We start from the raw sequence: 12,257 nt of genomic DNA, 5'->3' as shown, positions 1-12,257 counted from the left end.
CAGTATTGAGACTTTATTCCCATCTGAAATTTCAGAAGAGGCTGCTTGTATGCACAAACAGATCTCCTGGAACAGCTGAAGAAGGAAATAGAAGAAAAACTGGCTGATGATTTTAAAAGTATGAAAAAGAATTCACTGAAGAGAACAGCTCTTTTAAAAGAAAAATTGAAGAAATGGTAAAGGAAGCACAAAATCTAACTGGGGAAATGGGACAAATGGAAAAGGAAGTACAAAACCTAACCAGAGAAAATAATTCCTTGAAAGGAATAATTGGACAGATGTAAAAAGGATGCAAAGGTTAACTGAAGAAAACAATTTGATGAAAATTGGAATTGGACAAGAAGAAGCTAATGACTCTGTGAGACACCAAGAATCAGTCAAAGAAAATCTAAAGAATGAAAAGATAGAAGAAAATGCAACATATCTAATTGAAAAAAAACAACTGACCTGCAAAATAGATCCAGGAGAAAAAAAATTAAGAATTATTGGTCTACCAGAAAGTCATGATGAAACCAATGGCAATATCTTCCAAGAAATCATCAAGGAAAACTGCCCAAAGTGCTAGATCCAGAGGACAAAATGTTCATTGAAGGAATCCACTGTTTCCCTCCTGAAATGGATCCCAAACTAAAAACACCAAGAAATATTGCTGCCAAATTCCAGAACTATCAAGTGAAGGAGAAAATATTACAGGCAGGCAGAATGAAACCATTCAAATATCGAGGAGCTACAGTCAAGATCACATAGGACCTTGCAGCTGCTATGTTAAAAGATAGAAGGAATTGGAATATGATATTCCATAAGGCAAAGGAGCTGGGACTACAACTAACGATCAATTATCCAGCAAAGTTTAACATTTCAGACAAAGAGATGGACATTCAAAGAAATAAGGGCTTTCCTGATCTTCCTGACAAAAAGGCCAGAACTCAATAGAAAATTCGATCTTCAAATACAGTCTCAAGAGAGGCATGAAAAGGTAAACAGGGGAAAATAAAAATTTGTTTCTCAATTTGGGCAAACTGTTTCCCTCCCTATAAGGGATGATGATAATTGTTAATCTTGAGAATTGTACATCTATTACGAAATATAAAAAGGGTATACAGGAATAGAGGGAACAGGCATAGAGTAAATGATGTGATGATAAAAATGTGATTTAAGCATGGAAAGGAATTGGAGCAGGAACTGTGAAAAGGAGGAAGAAGAAAATGGTAAATTACATCACAGGAAGAAGTATAAAATTATATTATACTAGAGAGAAAGAAAGGAGGGAGATGAGCATTGTTTGAGAGGTTCAAGGTTGATTTAGTTCAAGGAGGGAACAATAAAATCAATTAAGTATATAAATCTAACTAGCTCTAGATGCAGTAGGAGGGAAAGGGGAAAGAAAAGGGAGGGGAAGTTAAAAGGAGGGGTAGAAGTAGGAAGAGTAAAGGGGAGTAAAATGGAAGGGATCTGAAAGAAACAAAGGAAGAATGTGGGAGGTGGTGGTCAAAAGTGAAAACTATATTGAGGAGGGGAAGGGAGATGGGAGAAGGAAAAGCACAAACAGTGGGAAAGAGGATAGAGGGAAAGACACAAATTGCAATCATAAGTGTGAATGTGAATGGAATGAACTCTCCAATAAAACAGATATGGATAGAAGAATGGATTAAAAGCCATGATTCAACAATATGTTGAGTACGAGAAACATATTTGAAATGGGAGATACACAGGGTAAAGGTAAAAGATTAGAGCAGAATACATTGACTTCAGCTGATGTAAGAAAAGCAGGAGTAGCAATTCGAATCTTAGACAAAGTAAAAGTAGAAATAGATCTAGTCAAAAGAGATAAGGAAGGAAAGTATATCCTTCTAAAAGTCAACATAGACAATGAAGCAATTTCTTTACTAAACATGTATGGTCCAAGAGTGATAGCATCCAAATTCTTAGAGAAGAGGTAGGGGGAGTTAAAGGAAGAAATTGACACCAAAACTACACTAGTGGGGGACCTCAAACTCCCCCTCTCTAAGCTTGATGAATCTAACCTCAAAACAAACAAAGAAGTTAAGGAGGTAAATAAAACTTTGGATTTTACATATATATATTGATAGATCTCTGGAGAAAATTGAATGAGGAAAGAAAGGAATATACCTTTTTCTCAGTAGTCCAAGGCACATATACAAAAATTGGCCATGTTCTAGGGCATAGCATGTACCAATAAGAAATACTGAAAACCAAAGGAGAGATTAATAAAATTGAATTTTTTTAATTTAGAAATTTATTCTCTTTAATCCACAAGCTTTATATACCTTTATTTTAAAAAACAAACAAAAAAAGAAAAAAACAACAACAAAAAAACAAAATAAAATAAAATGGCAAAAACATGACAATATCCAAAATTGAGATCCTTCCACTTTTCAAAAGCAAGAGCTCTGAAAAATTCAGTCTACCAACTGGAAGAACCCTAACAAGACAAGAATTATGGATGGGGCAATGATGTCATTTCACAAACAGAATTTTATGTAACTGAAGGAACCTTTCTGGGGCATAACTGTCCTTACAAGCAAATGGGGAGTGGGAGGGGAACAAGACAGGAAAAAATGGAATTCCAGTATTCCAAATCAACTAGTTACATCAGTATAAACCCACCGTGTTCTGGCAAACGGCATGTGTTCGTTTTCTGGACTGTCCTAAGAGCTCTAATCTTGATTCACTTCAGCAGAGACGACAGAAAAAGGGAAAGTGTGTGGCATTAAAAATGCTTGTGTCGACTTCTGTGAACAGTGGTCTCTCTTCTGGGCAGCTTCAAGGTCAAAGCCTCATAACTTAAATGGAGGCCAAGAACTGAACAAGAACTTAAAAGATAATCTCTGTGTAGAACCAGGGCTGGGAGAGGATTTAAAGGAAAAAGAAGTCTGTTAGCCATACTTAAACCCCTTTAAAAAAAATTTTCCCCTTAAAAATGTCTCTAAATGAAGTTAGGTTGGCTGTCAATGAATGTCACTAGTACACTGTGGACACCTTTTGTAATGTAAATCCATGCCCTGTTTTTACATGGTGAACCTCAACCTAGAAATTATGACAACAAATGTTATAGCCTAAAGCTCAAACACATTTTAGCAATTGTGAAATGGAATCTGAGTACAAACCCAATCCAATGTACATTATAACAGTGTTCCCTCTACGACTGTGGGAACATTTGCGTCTTTCTCATTTACCTCAGTACCTTTTCCTGAAGGTGTTTCTCTAGGTCATCCAGGTTGTCTTCAGCTTCACTCTCGGTCTCCTCCTGGCTCTTCCTGGGCTGATGTGCGGGTGGATGCCACAGTCTCTTCTCCTTCTTATATTTTTTGTGTTTTTTGTGTTTCTTGTCCTTTTTGTGTTTCTTGTCCTTCTTTTTCTTCTTTTTCTTCCCACCACCCTCCTGGTCTGAATTCCTGGCAGGGGATGGGCTTGGTGTGGGGCTTTTAGCCTCCTTGACAGGAGCTGCTGGTGACCAGTTTGTGGATGGGGATAGAGACTGGATGGGGGATGGAGGTGCTTGGTGCTTCTTAGCTGCTGGCTCAGGAGATCTGGAGACAGATCTGGAGGATGAGACCCTTCTTACAGACTGGGGACTTGGTGAGTGAGGCAGCCTTTTTTTGCTTTTCTGGGTTTTGGGTTCTAGAGATTCTCCTGATAGGCCTAGTGCTTGGTGATGGGGACTGCCTTCTTTGGGGTGAAGATGAAGCTCCTCTTCGGAGTGGGGGAGGACTTGCAGAGGTATGAGGAACTCGAGGCCGTGGTGAAGGTGAATGCCGTTTTCTTGGTAGAGGAGACCGGATTTCTCTGGTAGATCAGCTGGGGTGGGGGGGAGGACCCTTCCTATGCTTAGATGATAAGGAAGGGGAACGTCTCTTTGTAACAGGGGAACTTCTTGGCTTCGGAGGTGGTGAATGGGACACCCGTCGCTTTAGGGGAGGAAGGCGATGCTCTTCAATTGGGAGGTGGTGGCGGTGAAGCCATTCTTCTCTTAGGAGGCGGGGAAGGAGAGTATCTTCTCTGGATTGGAGGAGAGTATCTTCTTGGAGAAGGTGAACGTCAACGTGGGGGAGGAGAACGAGCGCTGTGCTGTGGTGGTGGTGGTGTTGGTGGTGTGGGAGACCGCCGCCGCCAGGGTGGAGGGGCAGGAGAAGGGGAGCGCCATCCTCTGGCTGGTGGTGGTGATGGACTTCTCCGCCTACTACGGGGGAGGACTCTTTCTGGCGTTTCTGTGGCGATGGGGATGAACTCCAGGAGGCCGAATGTCTGTGACGCCTTCCCACTTCTCCACTTTTCACGTTTGATCTCTTTGGTCACTCATCTTCTGAGGAGGAGGAGGAGCTAGAGTCAGAAGAAGACAGCTGGTTTTGTCTTCGGTACTGCCGCCTCTGTTGCACAGAATCAGCTGCTGCCATTTTGCCACCTTTGTCTTCTTCCGATTCAGATAACTCTACTTTCCGAGGTTTTTGTGCTGGTGAAGGTGACTTCCTTTTCTAGGTACCTTTATGTTTTGTTGCTTTACTTGAGGGTCTCCCTGGAGAAACAGAGCCACGACTTTTTTCTCGTACGATTTGACTGCTGGGGTGTTGGTGACCCACGGGTTTTTGGTGGTGGGCTTGCTGGCGGAGACAGCTGATGCCTTCACCGTGGAGGGCTTGAAGATGGAGAGAGTCTGCGAGTTTTTCTAGGGGGGCTGGAGATTCTTTTAGGTGGCTTCTTTGGAGGTGATTGGGAATGGGATGAAGATGATGATGAGTTGCTGCCAGAGAGAGATGCTGACGAGCACCACCTTCATCTCACAGGAGATCGACTTCTTCGATGCCTGGGTGGAGGAGGCATTCGTCTTAGTGGAGTTCTTCGAGAAGATGACCGTTTTCTTTTACTTGGTCGTCTTCTAGGTGAATATGACCTTGATCGTGTTCTATGTAGGAGAAGGGGACCGGGACCATGTTCGTGATCTTGATTTGGATCGTGATCGAGACCTCGGGCGAGTTTTCTCCTTTTCTTTTCCCTTTTTTGAATTTTTTTCTGGTGAAGGTTCCTTCGATTCTGGTATAGGTTCAGGTTTGGGAGCTTTCAGAATATCACTAGTAGAGGTTGCCTCTTGTATCGAAGGTTCCTTGGCCTTCACTGAAAGTTCCAGAAGTTCTGGGATCTCTTCTTTCTTTTCTGGAGCAGGGGAGGGGCTTCGGCTCTTCGTTCTATGATGGGGAGATGGAGAACAACTTCGCTTTCTCTCTCTTCTGACAGGGGAAGCATATCTTCTAGGGGAAGGAGATCTGGATTTTCGTCTTCTAGGGCTTCTGGAGCACTCCATTTTTTTCTCTGCTGCTCTCCTTTTCTTCTTTGTCCCCCATATCTTTGTCTTCATCTTGTTTCTTCATAGGTGCCAGTTTTTCTTGTTCAGTCTGTCTTTGTTTTATTTCCTCCTTCTTCAGTTCCAAAAAAGCAGAAGGGATCCCAGCAATGTTTTTCTGTGCGCTAAACAACAGGGGCCACAGCTCTCCCATAAATTCTCTAGCATTTTTTCCATTCAAAAACCCCATCAGGTTAATCTGCATCATTTTGGAATCTGGATTCTTCACTTCCAGCTGGTTGAATATGAATTCAATTACTACGTCATCCTCAAATCCAAGAATTTCTGTTACTTGTTTTGTAATCCAAGGCTTAATCACCTCCAAATTTACTTTGCCCATGTCTACCTTTTTTTCTAGACATTCTGCAAACTTCAGCTGCTTCAGTAGCTTCTTTTGTTTATTGCTGAAACGATTGTCCTGTTCTGTGCATGTTCCGCAGAAGAATCCCGTGTCCATCTTGCTGCCTCGCACAGACATAGCTCTCTATCCCACAGTGCACAGCACAGCCCAATAATATTGAAATCAAGAAAATGATTGAATTAATAAATAAAATTAGTAGTAAATTTTATGATAAAAGTAACAAAATTCATAACTCTTTCATCAGTTTGATTCAAAAAAAAGAAAAAAAACAAAATTACCAGTATCAAAAAGGAAAATGGTGAACTCACCTCCAGTGAGGAGGAAATTAAAACAATAATCAGAAATTACTTTGCCCAACTTTATGCCCATATAATCGCTATCTAAACGAGATGGATGAGCATTTCAAGAACAAACTGCCCAGATTAACAGGAGAGAAAATTGAATACTTAAACAACCCCATCTCAGAAAAAGAAATTGAACAAGTTATCAGTGAACTCCTTAGGAAAAAATCTCCAGGACCAGATGGATTTACAAGTGAATTCTATCAAACATTTAAAGAAAAGTTAATTACAATGTTATATAGACTATTTGGGAAAATTGGGGAAGAAGGAGTCTTCCCAAATTCTTTTTATGATACAAATACAGTTTTCATGCCTCAACCAGGAAGAGATGAAACAAAGAAAGAAAATTATGCACTAATTTTTCTAATGAATATAGATGCAAAAATTTTCAGTAGGATTTTAGCAAAAAGAACATAGCAACTTATCACTAGAATAGTATATTATGATCAGGTAGGATTCATAGGAGGAATGCAAGGCTGGTTCAACATTAAGACAACTATTAGCATTATCGATCATATCAGGAACAAAACTAACAGAAATCCCATGATTATCTCAACAGATGCAGAAAAAGCTTTTGACAAAATACAACAACCATGCCTATGGAGAGTATAGGAAAAAAGAGAACTTTTCATAAAATAATGAACAATATCTACCTAAAAACTTTACCAAGCATTTTATGCAATGGAGATAAGCTAGATGCATTTCCAATGAGGTCAAGGGTGAAACAAGGATGTCCATTATCACCACTATTATTCAATATAGTACTAGAAATTTTACCTACAGCAACTAGACAAGATAAAGAAAATGAAGGAATTAGAACAGCGAAGAAGAAACTAAGTCATCACTCTTTGCAGATGATATGGATGATATACTTAGAGAATTCCAGAGATTCAAGTAAAAAACTACTTGAAATAATAAAGAACTTTGACAAAATTGCAGGTTACAAAATAAACCCGTACAAATATTCTGCATTTCCATATATTAGTAAGAAAGACAAATAGCAAGAGTTAAAAAGAGAAATCCCATTTAAAGCTAGGGTAGGCACTATAAAATATTTGGATATATGCCTGCCAAAACTAATGCAGGGACTATATGACCTCAATTACAAATCACTTTTATCACAAACGAAGTCAGATCTAAGTAGGTGGAAAAATATCAGTTGCTCGTGGTTAGGCCAAGGCAACACAATAAAAATGACAATTCTACCTAATTAATTTACTTATTTAGTGCCATACCAATTAAACAGTCAGATAATTATTTTCTAGAGCTGGAAAAAAGAAATATCAAGATTCATCTCGAAGAACAAAAGGTCTAGAATGTCAAGGGGACTGATAAAAAGAAATGCTAGGGAAAGTGGCCTAGTGTTACCAGATCTCAAATTGTATTATACAGTAGCAGTTATCAAAACCACTTGGTCTTGGCTAAGAAACAGAAGGGTAGATAAGTGCAATAGGCTAGGTACTCAAGACACAGTAGGCAATGAATATAGCAATCTACTGTTTGATAAACTGAAGGACCCCAGCTTCTGGGATAAGAACCCACTGTTCAACAAAAATTGGTGGAAAAACTGGATAACAGTGTGGTAGAAACTAGGCATAGATCAATGCCTGACAGTGTACACAAGGAAAAGCACTTTTCATTGTGGCCAAAAACTGGAAATCAAGGAGATGCCCATCAATTGGGGAACGGCTGAATAAATGAGGTATATGAATGTAATGGAATACTATTGTGTCATAAGAAATGATGAACAGGAAGACTTTAGAGAGGCCTGGAAAGAATTATGTGACCTGATGCTGAGTGAAAGGAGCAGAACCAGGAGAACTTTGTGCACAGCAACGCCACAGTGTGTGAGAGTTTTCTCTGGTAGAACTGGAACTTCACTGCAATACAAGGACTTTAAAAAATTCCAATGTTCTTTTAAGGAAAATTGCCTTCCATAACCCAAGAAGCAACTATGGAATTCTATTCTAGAGTGTGCCAGTTCATTTTGATTTTGTGGATTATGTTTTGGCTTGTTATATGATTTCTCCCATTCATTTTAATTCTTATAGAGCATGACTATAGTGAAAATGTATTTAATAGGAATGTATATGTAGAACCTATATTGTATGCCGTCTCAGGGAGGGAGGGGGAAGGAAAGGGAGAAGGGAGGGAAATCTAAATTATGTGATAGTTATTACACAACACTGAATATAAATAAAATTAATTTAAAAATAACATCTTTGTGACAATGATAGTGAAAAAATATAATAAGAACTTAGGTTGCATTGAGAGGCATGGTGTCTTGAAACAGGAAGGTGACATTTCTGAACTCTTTCAAAACCATCCACCTCTGGGCTCTGTCCCAGTTGCTACATTTTAGGAGAGATGCTGACAAACTTGAGACTATTCAAGGAAGATGACTATTGTGGTGATGAGTTTCAAATTAATGTCATATGAGAATCTGCTGAAGGAACTTGGGATGTTTTTCCAGAGAAGGGAAGACTTGGTAAGGGTATGGGGCCTGGGAGAGAGGAGACATTATAACTTTTCAAGTATCTGAAGGACTCTTCAAATTATTGTTTTTGGTACCACAGGGCAAAACTGAGAGTAAGAGATTGAAGGTGCATAGACACAAATTTGGAGTTGATATAAGGAAAATTTTCCTAATTTTTGGAGCTATCCAGAAATCTGCATATGAATGTAGTGACTCCTTCCTCACTGGAGTTCTTCCAGCAAAAACTGCAAAAACTATCATTGTGGAAAAAAAAGAACCATTACTTGCTGTTCAGAAAGGTAAGACATATTAACTTATAATTGCTATTAGAACAGAAAAGTAGTCAGATGGTATGAGTGCTCAAAACAATGAGGATAGCTGAGTTACTGCAATGACTTTTAGGGATTTAAATGCAGTCAATCATAAGACATTTATTCAATCCCTAGTAAAAAAAAAAGGCGGGGGGGAGTTTGGTTTGGGCCATGTCTATGAGGCATCCAGTTAGAGATATACAGTAGGAAAGACTGGACTTGAGAACATAGAGGGTTGCATGTGGCTTCAAGGCCTAAGGCTCCTCAACTCTGGGTTAGATAAAATATCTAGGAGAAAAGTTCTTCTTTCAAGGTACCCTCTTTTTTGGGACATAGCTAATATTTAGCTCTCCTTTGAATTGTTTTCCTCTTGACCCCAACTATCCATGCAGCAAGAATATATACTTACTTCTTTATCCATAAGCCTGCATCTCAACTTCTTGGCTGCCTCTTCTATTTAGTATTTCTTTTCCCAGAAACTCTAGAGACTAATATTTCCAGTCCTTACAGTTACCTCCTGAGTCCATGAGATCAAGAGATCCTGAATGCTAGCAGAGAGCATAGTATGACTCCTACAACTGCAGTGCTTGTGTTTCTCAGAGAAATAAAAACATAGCCAGGAGTCTCTAGCTAAGAGGTACAAGTGTAAGCTGTGTCTGGATTGTCAAAAGAGTCAGATATTATGGGCTGATTGGACAATCATTTAATTGCTTAGCATTTCAACAAAGTGTTTTCATTTATGTGTGTATGTACGTCTACATGTATGTATATGTATATGTACTTATACATATATGCATACATATAAACATATACATATCTATGCATATACTGCATGGTTATGAGCTTTTTGTGCTTTAAGCATTTCTTTTGTAGTGCAGGAAATAAATAGCTCTCATATACCTGAAATCTAATAATGTGTCTATTAAATAACTTTTCTAGAAAAATCTTTGAGACACCCTAGATATGAACTTTATCTTAACTTTATTGAAAAGATTTTCTGCTAAATTGAGGGTGGAGGATTACTGAGTCAGAGAGTGTGAGAAAAATGTCAAAAAAATTTTTCTTTGTAGATTGGTTTACAAGGAACAAAATTTGGTCTCTTTATAATCCCTTAGCGAAAGATGGTCCCTATTTTACAGATAAAAATTAGTATGCTTTGAGGTACTTGGAGTTAAGTTGCTTGAAAACAGGCACAGTAAAGCTCAAAGACCTACTCTGCTATCTTCCCAGAATCCCTCAACCCAGGTCTTGTGGATTCTTAAACTAACTTTCTATCTTCCATACACTTCCTCTCAAAGAGGAAACCTCGACATTTTTCTGGAAATGTTGAGTGAAAGAGCTTTTCTAAAATGTTAAATAAAATATAAACTTTAAACAAGTATCACATTTAGAAGTTTCACGTGAAAAAGGGTTGGCCTTAGCATTAAGAAAATTCAGTTTCAGGTCCTGACTGACAAATGTGACTGTGAGAAAATCATGGAGTCTATCAGTGTGCTAAGTAAGACCAGAAGACAAATGGTTTGCTGACCAATATTGTTGGAATAAAGTTTTAAATGAGGGTTTTTCCACGTGGATGAAATCACAACTATTTAACCAAAAACTAGTAACTGAATAAATATTTATAATGACATCTGGATCTAATGTATATGTATATTTGGATATGAAAAGAAGAAGTAGAAAAAATTTTGAAAAAGCTATGAAAAGAGCCAATAACAGGATCAGTTATTTTTCATTTACGCAGGGCAGATCCAATCTGGAATCATGGCAACATTTTTATTTCAATATTGAGTTTAAACAATAAGAATAATTATATTTTTTTCAAATAAAAACGCTTTTAAAATGTGATTTAATACGTGTTCACTTATGCTTGCCAGCTTCCAAAATGTCATTTTTTATCATAAATGAATTAGAGCTGTGTTATTTTTAAAACAGAGTGAAAATTACTAAAGTGTGTTTTGGTGGATCAGTGTGTCTACTATATCACATATGTTACAATGGATTGCTTCCCTTTAAATATAATTTTTCTCTTAGTATTTAAGACAGTTCTTGAAGCACTTTAAAATTCAAGGTTTACGTTATGTCATCGTATGCCTTAAACAAATTTGATAAGACGGTGTTACAAAAATATTTTGAGAGAATCTTTTGTGAGGATTCACTGCAATATATACATTAAAACAATTTTGGTATAAAAGTAAACACTCCACATGTCATTCTAAAGGCTCAAACATGAAGTTCCCTACTGGTTTTAGGAATGGATGGAGAGTTGTTCCTGAATATCATAAGATTATAGGCAGAACTAGTACCTCAGCCAGAAGCAGCTACGTCACATACAAGATAGAGTACTGGGCCTGGAATCAGGAAGACTCATCTTCCCGAGTTCAAATCCATCCTCAAAAGCTTATTTGTTGCGTCACCCTAGGTAAACACTTAATCTTGTCATCTATCACCCTCCCCCGTTCTCTACTGGATTTTCTCATGTAGAAAATGGACATAAAGTCCAATTCTAGTATCCATTCATAGCACCTCTTCCAAGTTCTGTAATAAACAAACATAAAGCATGTCTGATACAAAGGATGATACTTTCTTATCAAAGACAAAGCCTGGACCTCTCACCACCCTTCCTGGGCCACATTCTATCCAATTTATTAGATAGTTCCTCATTTGCTGGCTTACCTTCTGGTACTATGCTTTTGATGCTTAGTGAGATGACATTCAAACAACAGATATTGTACTCATACTTGAAACATTTTTAGCTGGACAAAATCAGAGATTCTGCTTTTATCCTTAGGCTTCAGGAACTCAGAATTACCTTCATGTTCTGTGGACATGTTATTCTAGGACTATGAAATAGAAAAGTTATTGTTAGTTCATTTCATGGATTAGGTTTTATGCAAAACCATTCAATTGGTAGAAAAGAGACTAAAACTCAGGTTTTTTTGACTTTTCTTCTTTCTTCTATTATTCAGTGAAATTACTTTGTTTCTGAATTGATGGAAAAAACAGATATTATATCTTTGAGTACCAAAAAGAAATAACTCTTTGTACAAAACTAGAGCATCCTTAACCTAGGAAGACTGATTTGTGATCTGTCATTCTAGGACATTTTCATGTTGTTCAGCAGAAGCATTCCTGAGAATTTACATGCTTATAAATAGTTTGTGTTTTCTGAACAAAGAAAGAATATATTTTATAAAATTAAACAGTCTTTTATGTATATCTGAATTTCACATATTAATAGATTGTTTTCAGCATAAGGTTATATGGTGAAAAGAGCACTAGATTGAATCAGAAAGACTTGACTGTGATCCTGCCTCTGACAATATAGCCTCCTAACCATGAGCAAGTTACTTTGCTTCTCTAGGACTCAATTTCCTAAGCAACAATATTGGGATTAATGGTACTTCTGGCTCTT

General features: G+C 37.9%; 1 pseudogene; it reads right to left on the bottom strand.

The window, feature by feature from the left end:
* Positions 1-3,160: 3,160 nt before the first annotated feature.
* On the bottom strand, positions 3,161-5,813 carry LOC140523968 (serine/arginine repetitive matrix protein 1-like; annotated as a pseudogene).
* Between the last annotated feature and the right edge of the window lie 6,444 nt (positions 5,814-12,257).

Source organism: Notamacropus eugenii, chromosome 1 (genome assembly GCF_028372415.1).
Source record: "Notamacropus eugenii isolate mMacEug1 chromosome 1, mMacEug1.pri_v2, whole genome shotgun sequence".
NCBI classification, from domain to species: domain Eukaryota; kingdom Metazoa; phylum Chordata; class Mammalia; order Diprotodontia; family Macropodidae; genus Notamacropus; species Notamacropus eugenii.
This window is presented reverse-complemented; position numbering and strand designations above follow the sequence as displayed.